General features: G+C 35.3%; 1 protein-coding gene across 1 annotated transcript in view; it reads right to left on the bottom strand.

The window, feature by feature from the left end:
• Positions 1–17,505, bottom strand: part of NRG1 (neuregulin 1) — a 1,121,130-nt gene that overhangs the window by 1,067,305 nt on the left and 36,320 nt on the right.

Genomic DNA, 17,505 nt, shown 5'->3' with positions numbered 1-17,505 from the left:
TTCTGTCCTTTCCCACATCCACACTATCAACAAGCCTATTGGCCCCATCTCCAAATGACAGCAAATCCACGATGACTTCAACATCACTTTCACTGCTACCACCTTGATCCGAGCTACATAATCTCTCTCCTGTAGGACTTCAATGGGGTAGTCCCCCACTTCTACCCTTGGCATCCTTCAGTCTGTGTTCAACAATGTAGCCAAAGCCACCTACATGAAGTCTCCTTGAAAGTCCTGGAATGTTCCTACCATAGAGACTTTATTGTGGCTCCAACACAATTTCCCCAGTGATACACATAAGTAACTCCTAAGTGCTTAAAGTCTTTAATCAAATATCATCCTCCTAATGAGGTGTACTCAGATAACCTATTTAAAACCTGCAAACCACCCCTGCCCCTGGCACTCTCAATCCTTCCTGACCTGTTCTAGGTTTTCATTCATCACCTCTTAGAAATAGAATGTTTTCTCCCACTAGAGAATTGAAATCTTTGTTTTTTCCCTACAGATATATCAGAATATTCGGAAAAATAACTGGCACATCAAAAGTCCTTAATAAATATTCATTGAATGGACACATAAATTGAAGTTAAGAATATAGCCCTCACCTTCAAGTATATCCCCCCAAAAAGTGGGAGAGAGACCAGGAAAGTAAAGATTGCATTTCATTAGTAAGGACTACCATAGAAGCCAGCATGAAAAACCATGCAAGACTATAAGATGTACATTTTTCTAACCAAGATGATTTTGCCTATATGATTTCTTACTAAGCTTTATTAATAGCATATAAATTAAGGAACAAGAATTATGTATTGAACTACATATTTGCAAATCCATTTTCTCTTTTCTCACTTAACTGTTATCATCTGAATAAGAAGTAGAAACAGCTAGCCTGGTTTCAATGAGGGCACTGTTTTACCAGTGTACCATGATCGGCAGAATAACAGCCCTCCCAAGATGTCCACATCTAACCCTGTGAATAGATTATGTTACATGGCATGCAGGAAGTAACACTGCAGATGGAATTAGGGTTCCTGATCACATGACTTTAAAATAAGATTATCCTGGGGTTGGCTGGATGGCTCAATCACTTAAGTGTCTAACTTGGGCTTAGGTTGTGATCTCATGGTTCGTGGGTTGAAGCCCTACATGGGGCTCTGCGCTGACAGTGTGGAGCCTACTTGGGATTCTCTCCTTCTCTGCCCCTCCCCACTCTAGTTCGCTTGCTCTCAAAATAAACAAAAACTTTTGGAGCATCTGCATGGCTCAGTCAGTTAAGCGTCCAACTTCAGCTCAGGTCATGATCTCACAGTGAGTTCAAGCCCCGCGTCAGGCTCTGTGCTGACAGCTCAGAGCGTGGAGCCTGCTTCAGATTCTGTGTCTCCCTGTCTCTCTACCCCTCCCTTGCTCATGCTCTGTCTCTCAAAAATAGACGTTCTAAAAAAATTTTAAAAACATAAATCTTATTCAAATCTAATTATTATTTTTTTCTTTCTCTTCCCTGAGAAGCATCTTTTTTCTATGCTGTTACTTCTCTATTACTCAACTACTTAGTGCATTTAGTGATTTCTTTTTTTCCCCCAGAAATACTCCTTTCTAACAATAAGCTACTAAAACCAATTTTGTAAGTAGATACAAAAAGGATACATCCTGAAGAGCTTTCCTAAGAAGGAATCCACAGGTAGCTAATTTGGTACAAAAAAGTGCTGCGATAAAGTAAGACAAAGTCAAATATTAACAATTTACTGAACATAAAATCTGATTATATAAAAAAGTACCTCTTCCTAAAACTTCAAAATATTAACAAATGGGGCACCTGGGTGGCTCAGTTGGTTAAGTGTCCAACTTTGGCTCAGGTCATGATATCGCTGTTCAAGAGTTCAAGCCCCACCTCAGGCTTTGTGCTGACAGCTCAGAGCCTGGAAACCACTTCAGATTCTGTGACTCCCTCGCTCTCTGCCCCTCCCCTGCTCACACGCTCGCTCTCAAAAAATAAACATTTACATATATAGTTAATAAATAGGACAGCATGTAAAATAGAAGTGTCAGACGTAGCTAGACCCCAAGATGTTAATGTTTTTTTAAGTGTTTATTATTGTTGAAATGACAATTCTAAAAGAAAAAACTACCATCATTTTCTTAACAGCATATAATTTATTTGTAAAAGTCAACCCTAAAAAACACATGAATTCCATCATCATCTCAGGAAGCAGATTCTATGCCAATTTTTCCTAAATGCTAAATGACACAGGCAGCAATAAAATATGCAGAGAAAGAAACATGTCACAGAAAGATGTGACAATTTTGATAAATGATGATAAATTGTGATGTAGAATGGCAGTTTGTAAGCTGCTGTTTTCAAAAACATGTGTTTTAAGGATGATTTTGCCAAACAGAATTTTGGAGAGATATTTTGTATAAAACCACTGACAAGCAAAATTGATACCTTATTAAAAATTAGAGTGTACTGAGCTTTATATAAAGTCATAGTTCTACTTTGAATGAAAATGCTTTTGAGATCCAGTCAGTTCCTTAAATGTTAAATATAACCTAACCTAGCAATTCCATGCCTAGGTATAAACCCAAGAGAAATACAAACATACACTCACACAAAAACTTGCCTATGTGTGCTCATAACAGTATTAATCATAATAAACAAAAAGTGGAATCAACCCAAACATCCATCAACTGGTGAATGGATATACAAAACATACCAATGCAATGCAATATTATTCAGCAATAAAAAGAATAAAGTACTGGTACGTGCTATAATGTGGATGAATCTTAAAAATATCAAAAGTTAAGGAAGCCAGTCACAAAAGACCACACATCATATGAGCCCCTTTATAAGAAATGTACAGAGTAAGCATATCCATGGACACAAAAGTAAATAAAGTAGTTGCCTAGAGTTGAGAGTGAAGAAGATATGGAAAGTAATGACTAAGAGATGTTGGGTTTCTTTTCGGGATGATGAAAATGTTCTAAAATTGTGCCTGGTGATGGTTGCACAACTGTGAATTGTATGCTTCAAATGGGTGAACTGTACGGTATGTGAATCATAGCTCAATAAAGTGGTTAAAAAATACCAGTTTAAAAGACTGGTTATGTTGTAGCTATTTATAATTTATGTAGACTTTTATGGAGTATAAATCCCTAATTATCAAAATGCTTATTACTGTCCCCAAACTTCACATTTTTTTCATATAAAAACATCTGCCTATTCCACTATAAATACTACAGGTTACGAAAGGAAGAAAATGCTTCTAAAATTAAATGGTATTTTCAAAACAGATTTGTCCTTAATATATTTCATTTGGAAGATTTGCATGTGAATTAATCACACTGTCCATTAGCCATGGTTACATTCTGGATCTCAGATACATATTCCCCAATACAAAAGCCCATCAACAGACCATTCCCCTCCCAGCACAAGCTGCAGAGACTAAAATTTTAATAATTACTTGAATTTTACAAAGTAATATTAAAGAGGCAAAACCGTAAGAAAAATAACCACAGGAAGCTCATAATTTTAGAACAGAAAATATTTTTTAAATAAGCTCTACGCCCAGCATGGGGGCTTGAACTCACAACCTCAAGGTCAAGAGTCACATGCCCTACTGACTGAGATAATCAGGCATCCCTAGAACGGAAAATATTTTGAAGATTCATCCACTTCAGGATTACTGAAACCTCAACACTTGAGAACTATTAACTTTATAATATTCTCGTATTATTATTTTGGCTTACTATTTCTATTTACATTAAGTTCAAGTAGATTTTTCTCTTTTCTAAAATTCAGCCATAGTTGAAACAATAATGAACTCATAGGCTTGGTAAGCTACATTATTCTAAAAAACATTAAAATAATACACAGTGATATTTAAAATGCTGACACATATCACCTAAAAACATCTTGCACATGATCAGTCTTTAACCAGCACACTTTGGGAAAAGCTGATCTAGTTTTATGGATGAAGAAATTAAACTTACTAGTGGTTCTTAAAATTCTGTGTACATCAAAATTACCTAATAGGCTAGTGTTAAAATTGAGATTGCTGGGCCCCTCTCCCAGAAGGTAGGTCTGGGCTTAGGTCTGAGAATTTACTTTTCTAACAAATATCCAAGAAGTACTGACGTTGCTGGTCCAGGGATGACTTTTCAAGAGCCACTGACTAAAACCAACTTAACCTTAGAGTCAGACGAGAACTTAAACTAGAACTCAATGTTCTCTTACTTAGATGCTCTATAATTATACCCTCTATCAAAAATGCTTAAATTTCAGGGGTGCCTGGGTGGCTCTGTTGGTTAAGTGTATGACTTTGGCGCTCAGGTCATGATCTCATGGTTTTTGAGTTCAAGCCCGTGTCGGACTCTGTGCTGACAGCTCAGAACCCTGAATCTGCTTCAGATTCTGTGTCTCCCTCTCTCTCTGCCCCTTCCCTACTCTCTCTCTCAAAATAACAAAAAAAAATTTTTAATAAAGTTTAAATTTCACTGAATATAACTTAATTTTATTCTTTCAATAAAGGTGATTATTAAATACTAAATAAAAGATCAGGTTTGTAAACTTTAAAGGCTTCTTAAAAGAGTTGTTATAAAATAGTAATTAATAAAGGTTTTAGAAAAAGAACACCACAACCCTCTTTAAGGACGCCCACATCCATGTTTTTGTTCACATACCCTCCCTTACCCCTCTAGATAAACACTATCCTCTCTTTTGTTCCTTATCATTCACTTGCTTTTCTTCATAGTTTTATCACAGTTGTATCTCAAAATGATCTATTGTTTAGGCTGTGTGTTTTGAGCTTTACACTGTACCGTTTTTCATGCAAATTCCTTTTTTATTCAATATCATGTTCTGAGATGCAGCCCTGTGGTTTTTATCAATAGTTCACTGTTTTCATGGCTGAACAGTATTTCATCTACAAGGAGAAAACTCTCAAACCATTTATCTTTTTATTTTGAAAAAATTATAGGGATACAGGAAGTTGCAGAAATAGTACAGAAATGGCCTGTGTGGCCTTCACCCAGTTTTCTCCAAAGGTTACATCTTACCTAATTACGGTACAATATCAAAACCTGTGCATCAGCTTTGGTACAATGTATGTGTGTAGTTTTATGGCATTTTATCACACAGCAACTCTCAATTTTTAAAATCACTGTTTTGATAAATGTCTGAGGGTTTTTTCCCCCTCCAATTAAAAACAATGATTCTAAGTATCACAAAAACCAAAATCCAAACACTGACAAAACCAAATGCTGGCAAGAATGTAAAGTAACAGGGACTCTCACTCATTGCTGCTGGGAATCCAAAATGGTTGTACCATTTTGGAAGACAGCTTGGCAGTTTCTTACAAAACTGAATATATTCTTACCATATGATCCAGCAATTGTACTCCTTTACCCAAAATAGTTGAAAACTTAGGACCATGCACAAACCTGCACATGGATGTTTACAGCAGCTTTTTCATAATTACCAAAACTTGGAAGCCACCAAAATGCCCTTCAGCAGATCAATGGATAAGCTGTTGTATATCCAGACAATGTCATATCATCCAGCACTAAAAAGCCCTCAAGCAATAAAAAGACAAAGAGAAATCCTAGCTGCATATTACTGAGTCAAAGAAGCCAATCTGAAAATGCTACATACTGTATGATTCCAACTATAGGATTATCTGGAAAAAGCACAACTATGGAGACAGTAAAAAGAACAGTGGTTGCCCAAGGAGAAAGGAATGAATAGGTGGAGCATATAGGATTTTTAGGGCAGTGACACTTTTCTCTAGGATACTATAATGGTAGATAATGTCATGACACATTAGTCAAAACCCATAAAATGTACAAAGCCAAGAATAAACCCTGATGTAAACTATGGAATTTGGGTGATGATGATGTGTCAATGTACATTCATCAATTGTTATGAATACACTTCTCTGGTGAGCAATATTGATTATGGGAGAGGCTGAACATATAGGGGGACAGGCAATATATGCAAACTCACCCTCAATTTTGCTGTGAACCTAAAACTGCTCTAAAAATGAAGTCCATACACTTTCAGCTATAAGATGAATAAGGTCTAAGGCTCTAATGTGTAAAATAGGAACTATAGTTGATAACACTGAATTGTGTAATTAAAATTTGCTAAGGGGTGCTTGGGTGGCTCAGTTAAGTGTCTGACTCTTGGCTTTGACTCAGGTCCTGATCTCATGGCTTCGTAGGTTCAAGCCCTGTGTCAGGTTCTGTGCTAGTAGCACAAAGCCTGCTTGGGATTCTCTCTCTCCCCCTCTCTCTGCTCTCCCCCACTCACATTGTCTCTGTCTCTCTCAAAAGAAATAAACTTAAAAAAAAATTGCTAAGAAAACAGAACTTAAATGTTGTCACTGAAATATACATGTATATGATACATATAAATGATATACTTACAAGTTTGTAGATAAAGAAGTATATGAGGTATTATTCAAATATAATTGACATATTTGTTTTGTGTGTATGGCAATTAGACATTTATATACATTGTGAACTAATCATAATAAATCTAGTTACCATCCATCATCATACCAAATTAATATTACATTTAAATTTTTTAAGTTTACTTATTATGAGAGAGAGAGAGAGAGAGAGAGAGAGAGAGAATGCATGCAAGTGAGGGAGGGCAGAAAGATAGAGTGAGAGAGTGAGAGAGTGAGAGTGAATCCCAAGCAGGCTTTGTGCTGTCAGCACCAAGCCCAATACTGGGCTCAAGCTCACAAATTGTGAGATCATAACCTGAGCAGAGATAAAGGGTCAGACACTTAACTGACTCATTCACCCAGGTGCTCCAATACAAGATTATTGACAGTATTCACCATGCTGTATACTACAATCCCATGACTTATTTTATAACTGAAAATCTGTACCTCTTGATACTTTTCACCTATTTTGCTCTTACCAATCCTCCTCCCCTGTGGCAACCACCACTCTGTTATCTGTATCTATCAGTCTGGATTTCTTTCATTTTTTTTTTTTAGATTCCACTTATGAGTGAAATAATGCAGTATTTGTCCTTATCGGACTTATTTCATTTAGCATAATACCTTCTAGGGTCCATCTATACTGTCACAAAGAGCAAGACATAATTCTTTTTTATGGCTGAGTAGTATTCCATTGTATATGTACATACAAATGTATAAATAAAACATACATCTTCTTTATCTGTTCATCTATCAATGGACACTCAGGCTGTTCCCATATCTTGGCTATTTTAATTAATATTGGAATAAAACAGAGACATATTTATCTTTTGGAATTTGTGTTGTTTCTTCAGACAGATACCTAAAAGTGGAATTACTCGATCATACAGCAGTTCTATTTTTAATTTTTGAGAAAACTGTTTTCCATAGGGGTTATATGAACTTACATTCCCACCAACAGTGCCCAAGGGTTCCCTTTTCTCCACATCCTTGCCAACACATTTGTTATTTCAATAAAAGCCATTCTGACAGGTATGAAGCAACATCTCATTGTGGTTTTGATTTATATTTCCTTGATGGTGTGATGCTGAGCATCTTTCCATACATCTGTCAGCCATCTGTATGTCTTCGTTAGAAAAATGTCTATTCAGGGGTGCCTGGGTAGCTTAGTCAGTTGAGAATCCAACTCTTCATTTTGGCTCAGGGTCATGATCCCAAGGTCATGGGATCAAGCCCTGGGTTAAGATATATTCATTCATTCATTCATTCATTCTCTCTCTCTCTCTCTCTCTCTCTCTCCCCCTCTGCCCTTCTCCCCACCCCCTATCCCCACCTCCCGGTCTCCCTCTCTCTAAAATAATTTTTTTAATGTCTATTTAGATTCTCTGTCAATTTTTCAATTGAATTTTTTTTGGCTACTGAGCTGTAGGAATTCTTTATATATTTGGATATTAACACTTTATCAGATATATAATTTGCAAACATCTCCTCCCATTCAGTAGTTGCCTTTTCATTTTATTGATGGTTTTCTTCACTGTGCAGAAACTTTTTGCTTTAATGTAGTCCCAATAGTTTATTTTTGCATGTGTTGCCCTGGCCTTTGGAGTCATATTTAAAAAGCAATGCTATGACTGATATTGAGGAGCTTACCACCTATGTTTTCTTCTAGGAACTGTTTTAAACTTTCAGGCTTTACATTCAAATCTCTAATTCATTTGGACTTAATTTTTGTATACGGTATAAGAGAGTTGGTCCAGTTTCATTATTTTGCATGTAGCTCTCCATTTTTACCAACGTCATTTATTGTTGATGTATTATATATTCTTGCCACCTTTATGGTAAGTTAACTGACCACATAAATATGAGTTTATTACTGGTACCTCTAATTCTGTTCCATTGATGTATGTATTCTGTTTTTATGCCAATAGCATATTGTTATGGTTACTATAACTTTGTAGTATAGTAGACATCAGAGAGCATTATGCCTTCAACTTTGTTCTTCTTTCTCAAGATTGCTTTGGCTATTCAGGGTCTTTTGTGGGTCCATAGGAGTCCTGGGATTTTTTTCTTCTATTTCTGTGAAAACGGCCACTGGAATTTTCAAAGAGATTGCATTGAACCTATAGATTTTTTAGGGGCACTATAGGCATTTTCATAATATTAATTATTCCAATCCATAAACATGGAATATATTTCCATTTATTTGTGTCATCTTCAATTTCTTTCATCAGGTCTTTTCACCCTCTGGGTTATATTTATTCCTAGGTATTTTACCTTTTCTGATGCAATTGTGAAGGGGATTATTTTCTGGTTTCTCTTTCTGATAGTTCATTATTTGTATATAGAAATACAACAGATTTCTGTATATTAATTTTGATCCTGCAACTTTACTCAATTCATTTATTAGCTCTAACAGGTTTTGCTGGAGTCTCTAGGGTTTTCTATATTAGCATCATGTCACCTACAAATATCAATAGTTTTACTTCTTCCTTTACAATTTAGATTCCCTTTTATTTCTTTTTCTTGCCTAATTTCTGTGGCTAAAGTTTCCAATACTATGTTAAATACTAGGGGTTGGGGATAGTGGGCATACTGGTCTTGTTCCCAATCTTAGAAGAAAAGCTTTAATTTTTCACTGATGATGTTAGCTGTGGGTTTGTCATATACGGCCTTTATTACGTTTAGGTACACTCCCTCTATATTCACTTTGTTAAGAGGTTTTATCATAAATGGATATTAAATTTCATCAAGTTCTTTTTCTGTATCTATTGAGATACGTTTTCTTTCATCTTGTTTATATGTATGTTTATCACATTGATTTGTACACCTTGAACCATCTTTGTAATCCTGGAATAAAACCCACTTGACCATGACATAGGACCCTTTTAATGTACTGTGGAATTCAGTTGGCTAATATGATGTTGAGGATTTTTTCATCTATGTTTATCAGGTATATTGGTCTGTAATTTTATTTGTGGTCTTATTATCTGGTTGTGGTATCAGGGTAATGCTGGCCTCATGAGTTTGGAAGCCTTCTCACCTCTTCAATTTTTTCGAATAGTTTGATAAGGGTACATATTAAATCATCTCTGAATGTTTGATAGAATTCACCTGTGAAGCCATCTGATCCTGGACTTTTGTTTGTTGAAAGGTTTTTGACTACTTATTTTATCTCTATACTAATAATGGGCCTATTCAGATTTCCTATTTCTTCATGATTCAAGATTAGAAGTCTTAGAAGATTCAATTTATCCATTTCTTCTAGGGTGTCTAATTTGTTGGTGCATAACTGTTCATAGTATTCGCTTATGAGTCTTTGTATCTCTGAGGTATCAATTGTAACTTGTTCCATTTCTATTTGTTTGAGCTCTCTCCCCTTTTCTCCTGGTGACTAGCTATAGGTTTATCAATTCAGTTTATCTTGTCAAAGAGCCTGTTCTTAATTATATTGATCTCTTGTATTCTTTCTAGTTTTTATTTCATTTACTTCTACTCTGATCTTTATTATTTACTTCCTTCCACTAACTTTGGGTTTCACTGTTTTCTTCTTTTTCTAGTTCTTTGGTGTAAAGTTAGCTCCTCTAATTTGAGATATTTCTGGTTTCATGAGGGAGGCCTGTATTGCTATGAATTTCCCTTTTATAACTGATATTGCTGCATCCTGTAAATTTCTGTAAATCATATTTCTGTTTTCATTTGTCTCTAGATATATTTGTATTTCTCCTTTGATTTCTTCAATGACCCATTGGTTTCTTAGTTGTATACAGTTCAATCTCCACATTTTGTGGCTTTTCCCGTGTTTTTCTAGTTGATTAGTAGTTTCACACCTTTGAGGTCAGAAATGATGCTTGATATGAATTCAGTCTTCTTGAATTTATTGAGATTTGTTTTGTGGCTTAACATGTGATCTGTTCAGAAGTAAATTCCATGTGCACTTGAGAAAAATGTATATTATGCTACTTCTGGCTGGAATTTTCTATATATAACTATTAAGTCTATCTCTAAGGCATTAAAGCTGATGTTTCCTTACTGATTTTCTGGATGATCTATCCAATAATGTAAGTGGGAGTGTAAAGTCCGCTATTAATTGTATTGCTATCACATTCTCCCTTTAGGTCTGTTAATATTTGATTTATAGGTTTTGGTGATTCTATTTTGGATGCATATGTATATATAAATGTTCTATCTTCTCACTAGATTGACCCCTTTATCATTAAGTGATGTCCTTCTTTGTCTTTTAATACTGTCTTTGTTCTAAGTCTATTTCATCTGATATCAGTACCTATACCAGCTTTCTTTTTCATATGCATGGAATATCTCTTTCCACTTCTTTGTCTGAACATGTCCTTACTTCTGAAGTGAGTCTCTTTTATGCAGCATATAGAGGAGTTTTTGTTTTTAATCTATTCAGCTACTCTACCTTTTGGAGAATTTAGTCCATTTACATTTAAAGTAATCATTGATAAGTATGTATTTATTGTCATTCTGATAACTGTTTTCCGGCTGGGTTTTTTTAGTTCCTCTTTGTCTCTTCTCTTGCTCTCTTCCCTTGTGGTTTGATTTGTTTCTTTGGTGTGATGTTTATTTTCTACATTTACTATAAGTTTTTACTTTGTAGTTACTATGAGGTTCATATACAGCATCTTATGTATGTAAAAGTTTATTTTTTTTTAAGTTGATTTATTTTGAGAGAGAGAGTGCCAGGAGGGGAGGGACAGAGAGAGAAAGAGAATCCCAAGCAAGGGGGCTCGACTCCACCAACTGTGAGATCATGACCTGAGCCAAAATCAAAAGTCAAAAGCTTAACCAGCTGAGCCACTGAGATGCCCCTGTAATATTTTTAAGGTGACAGCAACTTAAATTTGAATAAACTCAAAAATGCTACATTTCTATCCCCACACACATACATCATATGGTTTTGAGGTCAAGTTTTATGTTTTTATATAGCTCTTAATTATTATAGTTTTTTGTTAATTTTACTTTGTCTTTTGATCTAGATACTGGGTTTATCAATTATTAATATACCATCTCAGTATATATTTACCATTTACATTAAGATATTCCTTCCATATGTTTTCTTCTCATTAGAATCATTTCTTTTCAGGTTAAAGAAGTCCCTTTAACATTTTTTATAAGTCCTGTTTAGTAGTGATAAACTGTTTTAACTTTGCTCATCTGGAAAACCCTTTCTCTCTCCTTCCATTCCCAACAATAATCTTGCAGGGAAGAGTATTCTTTGTTGGAAGTTTTGGGTTTGTTTTTGTTTTTTATCAATACTTTGAATAGGTCATCCCACTCCCTTCAGGCCTGTACTTTCTGAAAAATCTGCTGGTAGTCTTATGTGGTTTCCCTTGTACATAACAAGTTGTTTTCTCTTGCAGCTTTTAAGATTCTGAACTTTTGATATTTTAATTATAATGTATCTTAGTGTACATTTCTTTAGGTCCTTCTTTTTTGGAGGTATCTGGGATTTCCAGACGTGAATGTGTGTTTTCCTCCCCAGATTAGGGAAGTTTTTAGCCATTATTTCTTCAAATAAGTTTTCTGCTCCTTTCTCTCTCTCTTTACCTTCTGGATCCTTATAATGCAGAATTTGTTCCCTTTGATATTGTCTTTTATGTCCCTTCAGGTATCTTTACTTTTTGTTGTTGTTTGATATTGTCTTTTATGTCCCTTGAAGTATCTTTACTTGCTGTGTTGTTGTTGTTCTGTCTGGGGAAGTTCCATTCCTGTCTGCCAGCTCACTGATCCATTCTTCTGCATCATGCAGTCAGCTGTTGAACCCAACTGGGGTATTTTTCAGTTCAGTTATTGTATTCTTCAGTTCAGAGACTTCTGTCTGGTACTGTCTTATATTTTCTCTTTGTTGGATTTCTCACTGTGTTTACATATTCTTCTCTCTAGTCCAGTGAGCATCTTTATGACCATTAATTTGAGCTCTTTTTCAAGTAAATTAATTACTTCCATCTCATAAAGGTTTTTCTGAGCTTTTGTCTTGTTCTTCCATATGGTATATAGCCTTCTGTCTCATTTTGTCTTATTCTCTGTGTTTGTGTCTATGTGTTAGGCAAAACAGCTACCTCTCCCAGTCTTGAAGGAGAGCACTTTTGGGTCTCAGAAGCACAATCGTCCCTGACTGCCAGAACCAAGCACTCCAAAGGCATCCTCTAGGTGGGCTTCTAGACCTGCCAACTGTAGCAAACCATAGCTGTGATGCAGACAGTCAGGATGCTTGCCCTGAGTGACATGGCTTTAGCTTAGGTGGGGAGCAGGGCACCTGCCTGACCAGCTATGGTGCAGGGTAGGGCAGGGTTCTTTCCCAGCTGGCTATGGTATGGCTATGATGTAAGTGAGGCAGAGTATGCCCACCTGTGCTAGCAAGCTGAAGTAGACTGCCACAGTGGTACCTGCCAGTGCCAACAATAGCAAGGCAATATGAGGTCACAAAAATGGCAGAGGCCAGCACTTCTGTCCCTGGAGAGAGTCCCAAACAGGTTTCTGCTCCTTGGGCAGTCACTTTGAGATTAGTACATGGGTCTCTTTCACACATTTTCTAAACACTTTTCTAACTGCTGCTTTTGCACTGGTCCTGGGGCAAGTCAATCTACACATGAGCCCTTTAAGGGTGGGTTCTCCATTCTCTACAGCTCTATAGTTCTCCCAGATGTAATCCTCGATGGTTTTACATTTTGAAGGCTTATCTCTCTGGATCAGAACCAAAAGTTTGGGATGCCTGATCCAGTGGGGCAAAAACCTCTAGAACCTAAGGGAAAGTTCCGTAGTTTTGAGATCCCTCCTCGCTGTGGGATACTAAGCCTGGGGTGGGGTTTTTGGCAAGAGCATAACCTTCTCTTCTACCCATCTTGATGTTGCCCTTTTGCCCTTTGCTGTGGAGATGCTGTTCATCTAGTTTTCAGTAATTTTCCAGAAGAAATTATTCCATTTGAAGTTGGGGATCTGTTGTGTCCATGGAGGGAGGCGAGTCAGAATATTCCTACACTTCATCTTAAATTGTCTCAGTGAACAGGTTAATTAGCTAGAGGAGAGGAATCCTTTCACAATTTACACATATACCAAATCATCACAGTGTACGTTTTAAATATCTTACAATTTTGTCAGTTATGCCTCAGTAAAGCTAAATATGTTAATGAGAAAAATAAGGCCTATTAAAATTTTTTTAAACAATTATTTTGTAAATACTTTGATCATCTGATTAGTTGTCTAAGACTTTCTCCAGAGTATGTACCTAGGAGGAGAATCGGCATCTTACACTTAAGATAAAGCCAAAATGCTTTCCAAATTTGTTGTAACAACTTTCTCTCCGGCAGACTGACTACAAGTTCCAAAACTCTATAGCAGCTGTTATTGCTGGCCTCAGTTTTTCCAATATGCTGAGAAATGGTATATCATAGTGGTTTAAATTTGTTTTCTTGATTACTCATGTTTATCTTCTCATGATTTTTGACCACTTATGTTTTCTCTTTGGCAGGGTACTGATTCAGGTCCTTTGCCTATTGTGTTTAGGGTTGTTGTTCTTTTCAGCATAGACATGTTCTTTATTCTCCATGCCGATCTTTTTTAAGTAATATATATTATACATATCTCCTCCCAGGTTGTAGTGCTTTTGTTGTTTGTTTTTTTTTTTTTTACTTAAGTCCTTTGATGAATACTGTATTAACATAGTAAAATTAACTCTTTTTCTTCATGGCTGATGCTGTGTTTTTAAAAAAATTCTTCCTTACCTGAGGGTTGTAAAAAAAATATTTCCCTGTATATTTTTTCTAACAGCTTTCACCTTTGTCTTATACAACCTGAATTATTTTATGCACGACATGAGGTGGTGTCTATTTTTTTCCATATTCATAACCAATTGTCACAGCACCATTTATTGACAATTCTGTTTTTCCACCTAGCTCAGAATTAGGCCATTATAAAGAAAGTTTCCAGAGTGTGCTCTTGGTTTCTCTATTCTCTTATAATCATCTATTTTTCTATCTTCTCAGTACCACAGTGACTTAATTGCTATAGTTTTATAGCTTAATATCTGGTAGGTCAAATCCCCCATTCATTTTTCCATTTCCTAATGTAAGTTAAAAATTAGGTTGTATGTTCCATGTTGGGTAGGGAGGTAAAAGGATTTATTTGATTTTAGTTTCATAAAGTTTCTAAAACAATTTGAGGAGAATCACATCATTAGTAGATTGAAATTTCCTATTATTTTTTATTCTCCCTTCACTTAGGTTTTCTTGAGAGATTGAGCAAGTGAGAGGGGGCAGAGGGAGAGAGAGAAGGGGTAGAGAAAGCAAGCGAGCAAGCAAGCATCTTAAGCAGGCTCCACGTTCAGCACAGAACCAGACACAGGGTTCAATCCCACAAACCTGGGACCATGACCTGAGGTGAAATCAAGAGTTGGACTCTCAACCAACTGAGACACCCAGGTCCCCCTAGGCTTTCTTAAGTGTGTTTGTTTTATAAATTTCTCAATACAGATGTTGCCTATATTTGTTAAGAGCTATTTCTAGGTAGACTTTATATTTATGACAATACTATAAATGGTATTCCATTGCCTTTTCTCAATAGTTATAGTGCAGCACAGAAATGTAATTGATTTTGTATATTGATTTTGTTCGCAGCAGACTTGCTAACTAACCTCTTATTCATTCTAATACTTTACCTATAGATTCTTTTGGTTTTTCTACATGGACAAACATCTTCAATGACTAGTGTTAACATTACCTCTTCCTCTTCAATGCTAAGAGTTCTTACTTCTTTTTCTTCCTGCATGATTTTAGTTAGGGCTTCCTAAGCAAATGATGCAGAGAAATGTTGTCTTGTTGGTTAGTAATATCTTATCTCCAATATTAAAAAGGAAGGCTTTCTATTATTCACCAGTAAATATTCATGCTTGCTCACTATATTGTACACCTGAAACTAATATAGCACTGTATGTTAAATAACTGGAATTAAAATAAAAACTTAAAATTAAAAAAAATGTTTGCTTAATGTCTATACCTTCTAATCATAGTTTGATTTTGTATTATGAATAGATATCAAATTTTATGGAATGCATTTTCTATAGTCTACTTAGATGTTTAATAAAAATGTATTAAAGCATCAATAACATCTCACACTGTTCCAGACAGCAGAGATAAAGCAGTGACAAAATAGATAAAAACATTTGCTCTCAGGGAGCTTATCTTCTATTAGAGAACAAACAAAATGGATAAATAAAATGTGTAGTACACTTTACATATTGATCAGGAGAAGAGACAAAAATGAAATAGGGAATTAGAGTAGGTAGTTTGGGGAGGGGACTGCAATTTTGAATCCAGTGGTGAAAATAGGTCTTACTGAGAAAATGACATTGACAAGAGCCTTCAAGCTGAAGAAAGAGCAAATGCAAAGACAGTATGGAGGGAGTACTGTAAGGTGATATAAATTTCTGATACAATTTTATTCTAAGTGGGTTAATTGGGAAATAAAATGTTAATATGCTATTTTAGTTATTCCCTATCATAAGCAATGAAAGCTTAAAAATCACACATGAACTATTAACAAAAACAGATGAAAACATTAGTATTGTTAAAAATATTAAAATAACCATTTTAACATGGAATATAGAAATAAGTAATAAATTATTCTTTTTTTCAAAGTAAGTATCATTAGAAAAGTTTAATTTGGGCCACGTGAACCTGTCAAAAAAAAAAAAAAGATGGGAAAATTATAAGTGGAAAAAATATTCACAAGACCTAAAACTCATGATCATTCTTACAGAAAAAGAAAAGAAATAGTTTCAAATTTGTGTTTCAGAAAGTCCAAGCTAAACATGGGCACAAAATTTTCAAATTAATTTTAAGGATACAACAGAATAAAGACTGAGCCACTCTAACTAGAAAAGAAATAAACCAGTTAAGAGAAACAAGAAGCATATCTAAAAATGTAAAGATTGCCTGAAAGAGAATAAGGAAACTCCTAAGTTCAAAGGTCACAAAGGTGTTCTATGGAATACCAGGTTGTGGAATAATAGGTGTTTATGGGGGCGGTAAGTAGGTCAAACAAAATTGATCTGGTTTCTGTATGCAGGATATCTCAGAGTCTTTAAAAATGCCACAGTGAATTATGAATCACTAAACCAGTTTCCAGGGGTAAGGTGTTGGGGTACAGAGTAAGCATGAATAAATACATAGCCTTTCCCATGCCAGCTAGATCACAAAACCCTTTATTTTAGGCAAAAACAAAGCACTGTTAGAGAAATGTTGCCCTAAAGGGAGGCAGGTCAGATGAATTTCATAAAATATTTTGAAGAGTTTAAGGAATGCTTTAAAAAAAAAAAAGTTAAAAAGGATTTTCTGGTTGCTGAGGGGTTTTTCTTTTAATTTATTATTGGCAGAAAGCCAGCCAAAGAAGCAGTTGGACTTACAATCCAAAGTATGTAAATAAAAAATACAAAAGAGAATAAATCAAAAGTCTGACACATTTTACTGAAGAGAATATCTGGATACAAATATTCAAATAAATAACTGAAGTAGTCCAAATAGGCTAAATCCAAGAAAGATAAATATAAGGGATGTTCTAGGCCTAACTGATAAATAAAAGTAAAATAAATCACCAGGATGGATTGTATGCAACCTGAGCTCTGGATAATTTTGAGAACTCAAATTTGTAGGCAAAATTAGGTATAAAGGCCTACAGCTAGCCCAAGAATTGGTCCTACAAAGATCCAATAAACTAAAACTCAGCGTGGATTTGTTTGAAGTATAGGATATCTCGATGGAATTTCTAAAATAAAGAATAGAGTCTGACACTGAAACAGGAATAATCTAAAAGAAGAAAAGCCGTAAGAACAGCTATAGAATCTATATCGATAGAGTCTATAGATTCTGTAAGTGGATCTAGATATAAAACACCTGAAATTTTTTGAAGTCGTGAATAAATTGAGGCAGAAAAGCATGTTTACTTAGACTTTCAACATGCCTTGAACCACATTCTAAAACAAAGACTTTAAATATTAAAGTACTATCAAAAGAGAGATTCTGTCCCAGATAGCAAATTGGCTTGG

This window comes from Prionailurus bengalensis, chromosome B1 (genome assembly GCF_016509475.1).
Source record: "Prionailurus bengalensis isolate Pbe53 chromosome B1, Fcat_Pben_1.1_paternal_pri, whole genome shotgun sequence".
Taxonomy (NCBI): domain Eukaryota; kingdom Metazoa; phylum Chordata; class Mammalia; order Carnivora; family Felidae; genus Prionailurus; species Prionailurus bengalensis.
This window is presented reverse-complemented; position numbering and strand designations above follow the sequence as displayed.